The sequence below is a fragment of the Palaemon carinicauda genome, chromosome 39 (assembly GCF_036898095.1).
Source record: "Palaemon carinicauda isolate YSFRI2023 chromosome 39, ASM3689809v2, whole genome shotgun sequence".
Taxonomy (NCBI): domain Eukaryota; kingdom Metazoa; phylum Arthropoda; class Malacostraca; order Decapoda; family Palaemonidae; genus Palaemon; species Palaemon carinicauda.
In genome coordinates, this window is record NC_090763.1 from 9,919,840 (window position 1) to 9,931,464 (window position 11,625).

Sequence of the window (11,625 nt, forward strand, 5' to 3'; positions counted from 1 at the left end):
TCGAGAAATAAGCTGCCGTGGCGGAGGTCTGCGCTCTCATGAGTCCTTTTCTAGTTTCTATTACATGAGAAATTGCTTTGGTAGACAGTTGATCTAAATGTTTGTCTTGAACAACTTAATTAAACAAAATGCATGTGATCATAGATTTGTATGTAGGCCTAATTGATTTTCTTGAATTATTTACATTATTCTCTAACAAGGTTTAGATTCATGAACATAGTTTTACCCAGAGAGCTTTGATAAATTATAGATAAATAACACTCGCAGAGATCCATATAGCGTGAAAACAAAGAAAAAAAATACATTTTGAACTAATAATCTAGTATAGCTTGACTTTTTTTCTATCCAAAGGTTAAAGAAAATCAATTCAGCATGGATGAAACCCTTAGCGCCTGAATCTTGGGAAGAAGCCTCAACAAATGGTGGGTCTATAAAGTGAAAATTTAGAGGTTGTACATACAAGCTTCCACAAGATATCTATGAGAATAATATTTTTCAGTTTTCACGACAGTCATCTCCTTGGTTGTGACGCAGAATGAGGAAAATGGACTCTTGTTACATGTGAGTATATAATCATAAATAGTTTTTGAGGAGAGTGCATGTGCCTAATTTCTAGTCTCTTAATGTTTTTAATGATACTCGGATACACATACACACACATACATATAGGTTACACATACATATATATATATGATAAACTTTGCACATTTAGACATGTTTTTCATATTCAAATAAGCCATATATTTTTGATAAATTAATGTCTGTATTCTCTTAACGACCTCGGGATAAGAGCCCAAAGCGAAATCGCACAAAGACAATAGCTGCTGACCGGCCGGGAGTCGAACCCTGTTCCAGGAAACTTGTATGAACAGTTACTTATCACTTGGCCTGTCATATAACTCCCAATATTCTTCTAAGGGCTTTGTTCTCAAATCTACAAAATCTGTTGTATGTTGTTCTATTGTCATACCACAACTCATGTCCATACAGTAAAACCGATCTGACTAAGCTGATATTTCTTCCATAACTGGAATACAAACCGATGCTATTTACTGTATAGAGGTATTACTTTCGGCAAAGCTGAAAGGACGAGCCATTAGAATTTGGCTTGAGTTAACTACACATCCCACTAGTTAGTGAGGTGGGTTAGGGGGATAGCTAGCTACCCCTCTCACCCACACACCTGTGATTATGCTTCACTTTGCTTTTGGTTCGGATGGAGAGCGGTTGTTACCGCTCTTCTTCCTCCTCGCCTATTTTGGACTGCCTTTAATCTTTTTCTTCTATGTATATATGAAAACATTCTTAGTGTTTTTATATATACAGTATGATGTAAGTTTTCTTTTCAGTGTATGTTCTGTGTGTGTGTGACAGCGTAGTACGGCAGGTTTTCAAGGCACCGAACCTTCCCTTCCGACCTTTCACGCATGAACTTTGGTCATCCCATTGGCGAATGGCCTTACGTGTAAACTGTACGGCGCCGCAGGGGAATCGTCATCGTTTGGATACTCCTCCGTTCAGCTGTCATTGACACCTTCCCCTCTACGTGTTCTTAGAAGTAATCTGCTGGGGGAAGGAAGTGCGGCCCTTTCGGAGCTTGACCTCAGTCTTGCTCTCACTGATGGTCATCGCCGCTCACCTGTGGGCGGCCGGCAGAATACTCCGCGGAGGTAACACCTTTCCCATCCGCGGGTTAGGTTGCGCTCCCAAATAGTTTTCTTCGTTAATTAAGTAAAATTATAACTGTTGTAACTTAACTTTTTTGCTTCGTCTCCACTGGGAACCCCCTTTCCACCTGAGGGTTGAGTGGTTCTCCCGAGTAGTTAATTTTCTCAGCTGAATTAATTAATTGTAATTTTTTTTTGTTACATTTTTTACGTTGCCGCTCTCCTTTTCCCGTCGATGCTGGGCAGGGGACTGAGTGCGCATTCCTTAATTTGTGTCTGTTCTCTCGGTGGACACCTTTCCCATACACGGATTAGGTGCTCCTCCCGAAGGAGTTTTTTGTTAAATAATTTGTTTTATTTTTCCTTACTTAGCGATCCTGTTCTTCTTCGTTTGGCTAAGATAGCCGACGTAGAAGAGCAGTGCTTTTCATTCCTGGGGAATCTTCTGTCACTGTGCCATCACTTTCTTGTTCTCCTGCGCCTGTGGCAGCTCCTGATCAACACTCTAACCTCGAGGAACTAGCTCTGGCTACCTTTTCTCAGGTAGCGCTCGATGCTGACCTTCAACTTGAATATGGATTGTTGATGGGAAACAAAGATCGCAGCCCAGAAGTCCTCCTCCAGGGATTGGACTACTTTCCCTTCCGAGGGAGAGTTTTTCTCCCTAGGTGTTGGGCTGTTTCTCCCTTCCGAGGGAGATCTTTACTTCATCATCCCTGTTGTCTCTCCTGCAGGTGATCACCTCTCTCGTTCGCGAGATAGACCACCCATACAGTAGAGACACCTATTCAGAGTCCTTCCAGAGATCTTCCTGCTGAGCAGTCTTCCCTGCTGGGTATCGTCAACGTCAGATATTGACCTCTTGACCTTAGTCAATGTAGTAGTTTCGGAGCTCTCGTCTGCTGGGGGGGGGGGGGGGGCAAAATCAGAGGCATGACTCATGCAAGTGTTCCCCTTTCTAGTGAAGGGGTATGATATAATATGCAAGAGGTTGCAGTGATTAAAAGACAGGTCTTGATGGCTTGGGTGCTAGGTAGAGGCTGCCCTTTATTCATAGCTACATGGGACTACATGATACCACATCCCCCTTATCACATACAAAGCATTGATTACACATAATAACTAATCTGGCATATAAGTACAAAGAAATAAACGATGAAAGTTCCATATTCAAACGTATTCCATTGTTTTCATCCCGTCACAATAAACATGCATAGTACAATTTGTGATTGTGGATAGTAATATAAACATAATAGCTATTATCTTTGCAGACTTTGGTCCGAATAGTGTTGGTTACAGCAGGGCAGTCATAATTATGAAAATAAATGGCAAATTATAATTTTTTTTTTTTTTTTTTTTTTTTTTTTTTTGATGCAAAGAACAACAACACCCAAAATATATTAAAATAAAAAGGGAAACCTGATACACATGTAACGAGTGTTCGAAATGGAGCCTGTTCTCCAGTCCGAGACTCGTAAATTTTCAAATAAAATTCATTATTCTGAATCACTTATCAGTCCTGAGACTGATAACTTTTCATGAGTTTCAAACTCTGGTAACGACCTCTCAGAATTTTTGGTCATGAAACGAGGGGGGGGGGGGAGAGTTGTATATTATTAAACTTAACACTTTATGGGAATTTACGGTATGTGACCGCGTTACTTTCAATATATCTGGATGGGGTTTTCACCAGCCGGCCTGACTTGGTATACACCGCTGTTGGGTCTGTAGTGTTATCACTAGTTGCGGGTCTTTGGTGGGTTATTTCGGTCTCACTAGGTGGCGGCAGCGATATATCGGCGGGTCGTGGTGGAGGCTGTGCTGATGATGTTGGAGCCTGCTGCCGGGTGTTGGGCGGTTCTGTGTTTGTCGCGAGCGGTGTCGGACGGATGTGGGACCGGTTCCTCCTGAGGCACGCTCCGTTTTGGGCTTCCACAATGTATGATTGGGGTTCTTCTGACTTACGTACCACTCTGCCTGGCACCCATGTGTGGCAGGCCTTGTCGAATATGCGGACTGGTTGTTCGGGTTGGAGGTCTGTGAAGTGCCGTTGTGTCCGATTTGGTCCTAGGCGGTCCTGGAGGTGGTTGCGGGTCGTGATGTGTGCGAGATGTGGTTCGTATCTGCCTGGTAGGTCAGTGGTCACATTGCGACCAAACATGAGCTCTGCGGGGCTGGTTGTCTTATTGTCGATCGGGGTGGCCCGTAAGTGGAGTAATGCAGTATGCATATCACCGCCTGTCTCAAGGCATTTTTTGATAATCGCCTTGCATGTTCCAACTGCGCGCTCCGCGAGGCCATTGGACTGAGGGTAATGTGGGCTTGATGTGATGTGCTCAATACCCCAGGCTTTTGTGAAGTCCCTCATGGCTGCTCCCGTGTATTGAGGTCTGTTGTCTGAGACCAGGGTTTTGGGGCATCCGAACAGCGAACACAGGAATTTTAGGTGGTTGGCCACACTTTCAGATGACAGGTTTTTTAGTTCGGTGACTATCGGGAATTTTGTGAAATAATCAGTTGTGATCAAATATGTCTTGTGGCCAATTTGGAAGATGTCCGAAGCGACTTTGAACCAGGGCATTGGGGGAATGTCATGATGCGTGGTTTCACTAGGACTTTGCTGGGGCTGGTACTTCTGGCATATGTCACATGCCCTGACCTTGTCCTCTAGATCCTTTGCAATGTTGGGCCAGAATACACACTCCCGTGCCAGGGCTTGTGTTTTTGTGATCCCTTGGTGGGACCGGTGGAGCTGGTCCAGTATACGGCCTCTGACCTCTTTGGGGATGATAACTTGTCGCCCTTTGAATATGACTCCGTCTTCCACGGCAAGGCATTCTCTGTATGAGAAAAACTGGCGGATATCGGGGTGACAGCCTTTTACTGAGGTAGGCCAACCCTCGATGATATAATGCTTGAGAGTGCGCAGCACTGGGTTGGTGTCAGACCTATGGCGGACCTCTTCCAAAATCTGGGGACCAAATTTTATGAGTGCAACTGATATCACGTCGATGTCATCTAGTTCCAGTCCGTCCACTCGTGTATCCAAAGGGATTTCCTTGTCATTTTGTGGGTTAGGAAGGCGTGATAGGGCGTCGGAGAGTACAAGGGTTCGGCCTTCCTTGTACTTGACCCTCATGTCATACCCCTGCAGTTTCAAGAAGAGACGTTGTAGTCTAGGTGGGGCACTGATCAGTGGCTTCTCCCAGATATTAACGAGGGGTTTGTGGTCAGTGACAGCTTCGAAGTCTCTTCCGTATAGGTAGGTATGAAATCGTTGCACGCCATGTACTAGTCCAAGGGCCTCTCGCTCGATATTGCTGTAATTTGCCTGCGTTGGTGTCAGCGCTTTGCTGGCGAAGGCTATTACCTTCCCGTCTTGGATGAGGGCCGCCCCGAGGCCTTTTTGCGATGCATCGACTTCAAGAGTCACGGGTCGAGTTGGGTCATAGTAAGACAGCGTGCTTGATGGTGCTATTTGGCGTTTCAGGTGTTGATAGGTGGATTCATGGTCTTCTTCCCATTGGAAGGGCACATCTTCCTTGACCAGATCTCGAAGTCTTTGTGACTGAGCTGAGTAATGTGGTACATAGGGGCTGAGGTATGTCATTTCTCCCAGGAATCTCTGTAGTTCCTCTTTATTGGAGGGTGACGGCATGCTATGCAGGTCGTGTACCTTTGACGGGTCTGGCATCATGCCCTTGCTGGTATAGCGTGTTCCGAAAAACTCAATTTCTGGTTTTGAAATGGAGCATTTCTTCGAGTTTAGGCTGAGTCCGTGTTGGGCTGCACGCTGCATGAACCCCATCAGGTTTTTGTCGTGTTCCGACTGGTCTTTCCCACATATTGCCACGTCATCAGCGATGCCAACAACACCTGGGAGATTCTCGATGATGGAGTCCATCCTGGCTTGAAATATGTCCTGGCTTACATTCAGCCCGAATGGTAGCCTTGTCCAACAATACCGGCCGTGTGGTGTTCGGAACGTTGTCAGTAGTTGTGAGTCCTCGTGTAGCGGTATACTCCAGTAGCCTGCTTTGGCGTCTAGCTTGGAAAACACTTTCGCTTTGGAGAATACCGGGTTGATCTCTTCTAGAGTGGGAATCTTGTGGGGACATCTTTTGAGGTTTTGGTTGAGCCGCTTGGGGTCCAGGCAGATCCGTAGGCTTCCATCGGGTTTTGTGACATACACAAGGCTGCTACACCAGTCTGTGTGTGCCGTTACGCGTCTGATAACCCCCTCTTTCTCCATAGTGTCAAGATCGAACTTGATGCGGGGCTTCAGGTGGATACTCACCTTACGGGGCGGATCACAGAAAGGTATCGCGTCATCCTTGAGGTGGAGCATCGCGGGCTCTTTTAGTTTGCCGGTACAGTCAAACTGTGCTGGGAATTGCGCTTTTAGTTGTTCGACTGACCTAATAGGGCCTTGTTGGCTTGGTTGCTCAGGTATTCCAGTAACGTCGTTGACATTGATATCCACAATACCAAGTTTTTGGCATGAGGGAAGGCCAATGATGGCTGGACCAGACACATCAACCACGAAGAACTTTTCTTGCGAGAATGCTGGGTTGCTGAGTTTGCGGACGCTGAGCATTAGTGACCCTAGGCAGGGAATATTGTCGCCACTGTATGATGTTAGTCTTACTGACGGTTCTGGGGATAGTACGAGGCTGGTGGGAGCATCACCAAACATTTGCTTGTATGTCTGCAAGGGCAGCGTATTGCCACCGGAACCTGTGTCGATTTTGAGTTTCAGGGGCCCATAGGCTGGGGGGTTTTCATGCTTGACCATGAGCTTTGAGAATGCTTCTCGTTTCGGTGCCACTCCTATGTCGGATATCGTTATCATGTCGAAGTTTGGCATATAATCTGTTTCTTCATCAAGATTAGGGTTTTCATTAACCATGACTTCGTGTTGCCTGTGGTTAGGAGCCCGATTCGGCCGTCAGTAGGAGCGCCCTCTTGTCTTGCTCTGATGTTGTGTCTGCTGCATGTTGTCTCCTGGCATTGTTCTGCCTCCATCAGTTTTGCGGCACATCTTTTTCCAGTGCCCCTTGATGCCACAACCACTGCATCTGTCATTGTAAGCGGGGCATGACCTTATGGGATGGCTAAGCCCACAGTTCCAGCAGGGGTTGTCCGTGGTTTGTAGTTTGTTCCGTGGCTCGTTGCTTTCCCTTCGAATTGCATCCACGTTGGTATGGCTTGTACTTGTGTTCTCAGAGCTCATCTGTATGGAGCGTAATGATGCCGTGGAGGCCGCAATGGCCTCGTATTCCCGACCTCTCTCTAGAACGTTGCTCACAGCATAGCCCTTCGGTTTAGTTAGGAGTTCTTTCCGAAATTCTTCGAATTGTGTTCGTAGTATGGTCATTTCGATAAGTCGTTCGTTGAGTTCTCTGTCTTCAAACTCGCACTTTGTCGCTTTTTCACGGAGTCTGGCCAGGAATTGACTGATTGTTTCAGCAGGTTTCTGTTTGGTATTTGCAAATTCGAGGCGGTGAACTCGGAAATTTATTTTGACCGTTGCATCAACCTCACTTTCAATAAGCCTCCATATGTTCTGCGGCACACGTTGCTCCTGTTCAGTGAGGCCGCTCGCCAAGATACGCCTCATGCCCTCATCGCCTAGGGCAATTTTAATTTTAGTTGCTTGCTTGCCCGGGTCTGTGACTTCCTGATCTTCGAGGTATAAGTTCATGCGCGCCTTGAATGCACGAAACGACTCGGCCAGGGGCTGGTGAGCCCAGTCCATACTTGGGCATTTAGGCTGGGCCATGATTGGATTTGGTTTCGAGTGTTACACAATAGATAGATAGTGATTGGATTAATAACACAGTTTACGGTTCACAAAGAGAGAGACACAATAAGAGTATGGAAATCACTACAAAAATTTGTCACTGGTAGCCGGCACGGTTTTCAGTTTTGTTTACACTGCTGAATGTACGTCGTTGTTTGGCTCATTTTGTGAAGTAGTGCGCGGATAACAATGGCCAAAATACTTGTAAGTAATCTATTCACAACTTTCTTCACTATTCTCACTGTAATCACGGTGCACTAATGTCCATTCTAGGCCATATCCTGACGATATAAGTTATGTACGGTTGTTATCTGGGCCGGTATGACAGTCTTTATCCAGTTGCCGTTGGGTGAAAATGGCGTCATCTGCGGCCGCTGGTAATAAACTTGGGCTGATTATGAGTCCTCTTCTCAGTTATTACGGACAGGAGAGGTATGTGAAGTGTCTCTATGGCCCGGATTTGTTGAGGGAATGGCGTGGGTTGCGTTACCACGCTGCCACCATGATATAATATGCAAGAAGTTGCAGTGATTAAAAGACAGGTCTTGATGGCTTGGGTGCTAGGTAGAGACTGCCCTTTATTCATAGCTACATGGGACTACATGATACCACAGGGTACTCATAGAGACTCCCCTTCAGAGGCCTGCTAACGGTCACCTTGCTGATCCAACGGTTGCTGTTCAACACTGTGTTTGTCCTCTTTTTCCTTCAGGGTGCTCCTTCTCCGTTGGTGAAGAGACGCCTCTTCACATCTTTGCCTCCGCAGTCTTCCTCTTCGGAGGAACCAGCCCAGCCGGCCTCTTCTGGTTCCCGACACTTTCTTCTTCGTTTCATTTGTCTCCTGCGAGGTATCGATCACGTTCTCCTCCTGAGAATGTGTCTCCTCACAAGTGTCATATTTCTCTGCCAGAGCTTCCAGCAGCAGTTCAAGAGCAGCGTTCTCTGTCTCATCAGGCACCTGTTCGAAGTTCACCTGCTCGTCAGGGCCACCATCGACCTGCGGCTCGTGATCGCCCACACATCCGACAGCTCTTAAATCGCCTGTCTGTTGTGAACCATCTAACAAGCCGACTGCTTGCAAGGAGGTACTTTTTCGTAGCCCCTATCCCATCTAGCAGTAGAGATACTGAGATGGGCGGAAGTCCACTCGTTCTCACTATCAGCTTGGCTTCATTCTCGGCAAGAGAAATGTGCTCGCCGACAATCTGAGCAGAGTATCGCAGATAGTGGGTTCCAAATGGTCTTTGGATCATCTAGTAGCCAACAAAGTCCTTACTTTGTGGGGTTCGCCAACTGTGGACCTGTTTGTAATGGCCCTGAACTTCAGACCCAAAGGTTCTCTGGCAAGATGCGTTCCGACAACGGTGGGACAACACCGACGTTTACGCATTCCCACCGTTTTGTCTGATAAGAGTACTCACCAAGGCCAGAACTTCAGTCAATCTTTCAATGACCCTCATAGATCTGATATGGCATTACGCAGAATGGTTCCCGGATCTTTTACAACTCTTGCCGGAGCTTCCAAGAGAACTTCCTTCACGACATGATCTACTCAGACAACCACAGGCCAACATTTTCCACCAGAGAGTAACTTCTCTACATCTTCACGCCTAGAGACTATCCAGTTTCTCCTCACTCAGAGAGGATTTTCACAAGTTGCTAAGAGGACGATTGGATATCTGGGAAAATTGTCAGCTTCATTCTACCAGGCAAAGTGGAATGTCTTCTGTGGTTGGTGTCATAGAAGGGGTATTGCCCTACTCGTTGCCACTATACCAGCAATAGCTGAATTCCTTGTGTACAGTAATTGTGTGAAGAAATGCGCCTTTCGGTTTCAGTGATTAAGGCTATCGCTCCAGCCTCGAGTCTCGCACTTTAAACTGAAAGGAATGGACATTTCCTCATCGCTAGAGCTTTCCCTCCTCATACGGAGTTACGAACTTAGCTGTCCTCAGTCCAGAAGTGAGACCTCTCCCTTGGAACATAGTTTGGGTTCTTTAGTCCTTAAAGGGCCCTCCGTACAAACCATTAGGCCAGGCAAACAGATCACCACCTAACTTGGAAGACAGCAATCCTCCTCATTCCTCCTCTTTCTCCTCCTCTTCCTCCTCCTCATTCCTCCTCTTTCTCCTCCTCTTCCTCCTCCTCATTCCTCCTCTTTCTCCTCCTCTTCCTCCTCCTCCACTAAACCTCTTCCTCTCCCTCCTCTTCCTCCTCCTACTTCTTATCTTCCTCCTCCTCCTCTTACTTTTCTTCCTCTTCCACCTTCTCCTCCTCCTACTTCTTTCTTCCTCCTCCTCCTCCTCCTCCTCCTCCTACTTCTTTTCTTCCTCCTCCACCTACTCCTCACCACCTGCTCCTTCTCCTCCTCCTACTTTTCTTCCTTCTCCACCTCCTCCTCCTCCTACTTTTCTTCCTTCTCCACCTCCTCCTCCTCCTCATCCTCCTATTTCTTTTCTTTCTCTTCCTCCTCCTATTTCTTTTCTTTCTCTTCCTCATCCTATTTCTTTTCTTTCTCTTCCTCCTCCTATTTCTTTTCTTTCTCCTCCTATTTCTTTTCTTTCTCCTCCTATTTCTTTTCTTTTCTTCCTCCTCCTCCTATTTCTTTTCTTCCTCCTCCTCCTCCTCCTCCTCCTCATTCCTCCTCCTCCTCATTCCTCCTCCTCCTCATTCCTCCTCCTCCTCCTCTTCATCTTCCTCCTCCTCCTCCTCCTCCTCCTCCTCCACCTAAACCTCTTCCGCTCCTCCTCTTCCTCCTCTACTTCTTTTCTTCCTCCTCCTCCTCCACTTCCTCTTCCTCCCCCTCCTCCACTTCCTCTTCCTCCTCCTCTTCATCATCCTCCTCCTCATCCTCCTCCTCCTCCTCCTCCTCTTACTTCTTTTCTTCCTCTTCCACCTTCTCCTCATCCTACTTCTTTTCTTCCTCCTCCTCCTCCTACTTTTCTTCCTCCTCCTCCTCCTCCTCCTTTTCTTCCTCCTCCACCTGCTCCTCCTCCTCCTACTTTTCTTCCTTCTCCATCTCCTCCTCCTCCGCCTCCTCCTCCTCCTCCTCCTCCTATTTCTTTTCTTTCTCCTCATATTTCTTTTCTTTCTCTTCCTCCTCCTAATTTTTTTCTTTCTCCTCCTCCTCCCATTTCTTTTCTTCTTCCTCCTCCTCCTCCTCCTACTTCTTTTCTTCCTCCTCCTCCTCCTCCTTCTTTTTCTTCTCCTCCTACGCCTATTTCTTTTCTTCCTTCTCCTCCTCCTCCTCCTCCTCCTGTTCCTCCTCCTCCTCCCTCCTCCTCCTCTTCTTCCTCCTCCTCATTCCTCCTCCTCCACCTAAACCTCTTCCGCTCCTCCTCTTCCTCCTCCTACTTCTTTTCTTCCTCCTCCTCCTCCTCCTACTTCTTTTTTTCCTCCTCCTCCTCCACTTCCTCCTCCTCCTCCTCCACTTCCTCCTCCTCCTCCACTTCCTCCTCCTCCTCCTCCACTTCCTCTTCCTCCTCCTCTTCATCCTCCTCTCCTCCTCCTCCTCTTACTTCTTTTCTTCCTCTTCCAACTTCTCCTCCTCCTCCTCCTCTTCCTTCTCCACCTCCTCCTTCACCTCCTCCTCCTTTTCTTCCTCCTCCACCTCCTCCTCCTCCTCCTCCTCCTACTTTTCTTCCTCCTCCTCCTCCTCCGCCTATTTTTTTTCTTTCTCCGCCTATTTCTTTTCTTTCTCTTCCTCCTATTTCTTTTCTTCCTCCTCCTCCTCACGCCACCCACGACTCTCCTGAAAGGTAAAGGATGAGTTAATTTGTCAATATATTTCTATTCTTTATTGGAATGATTGATTTTTATTAAATTATGATGTCACTAATAAGATGAAAGTACTAACTCTAAGTCTTTTAAGTTTCTCTTTTGTGATTTCTACGTACACAAACACACACTCGTGTGTAATTATATATATATATATATATATATATATTATATAATATATATATATATATATATATATATATATATATATATATATATATATTATATAATTATATACATATAGTGTATAGTATATATATATATATATATATATATATATATATATATATATATATATATATATATAAATACCTAACAGTATATACAGTATACTAATTATATATATATAATATATATATAAGTATATATATATATATA

At 45.9% G+C, this 11,625-nt stretch overlaps 1 long non-coding RNA gene across 1 annotated transcript in view; it reads left to right on the top strand.

Moving 5' to 3' along the window:
* Positions 1-357: 357 nt before the first annotated feature.
* LOC137630948 (uncharacterized) overlaps positions 358-11,625 on the top strand; it is a 173,584-nt gene continuing 162,316 nt past the window's right edge. Inside the window, exon 1 of the long non-coding RNA XR_011041800.1 lies at positions 358-561. This is a non-coding gene — a long non-coding RNA (uncharacterized lncRNA). The remainder of the gene's footprint in view (positions 562-11,625) is intronic.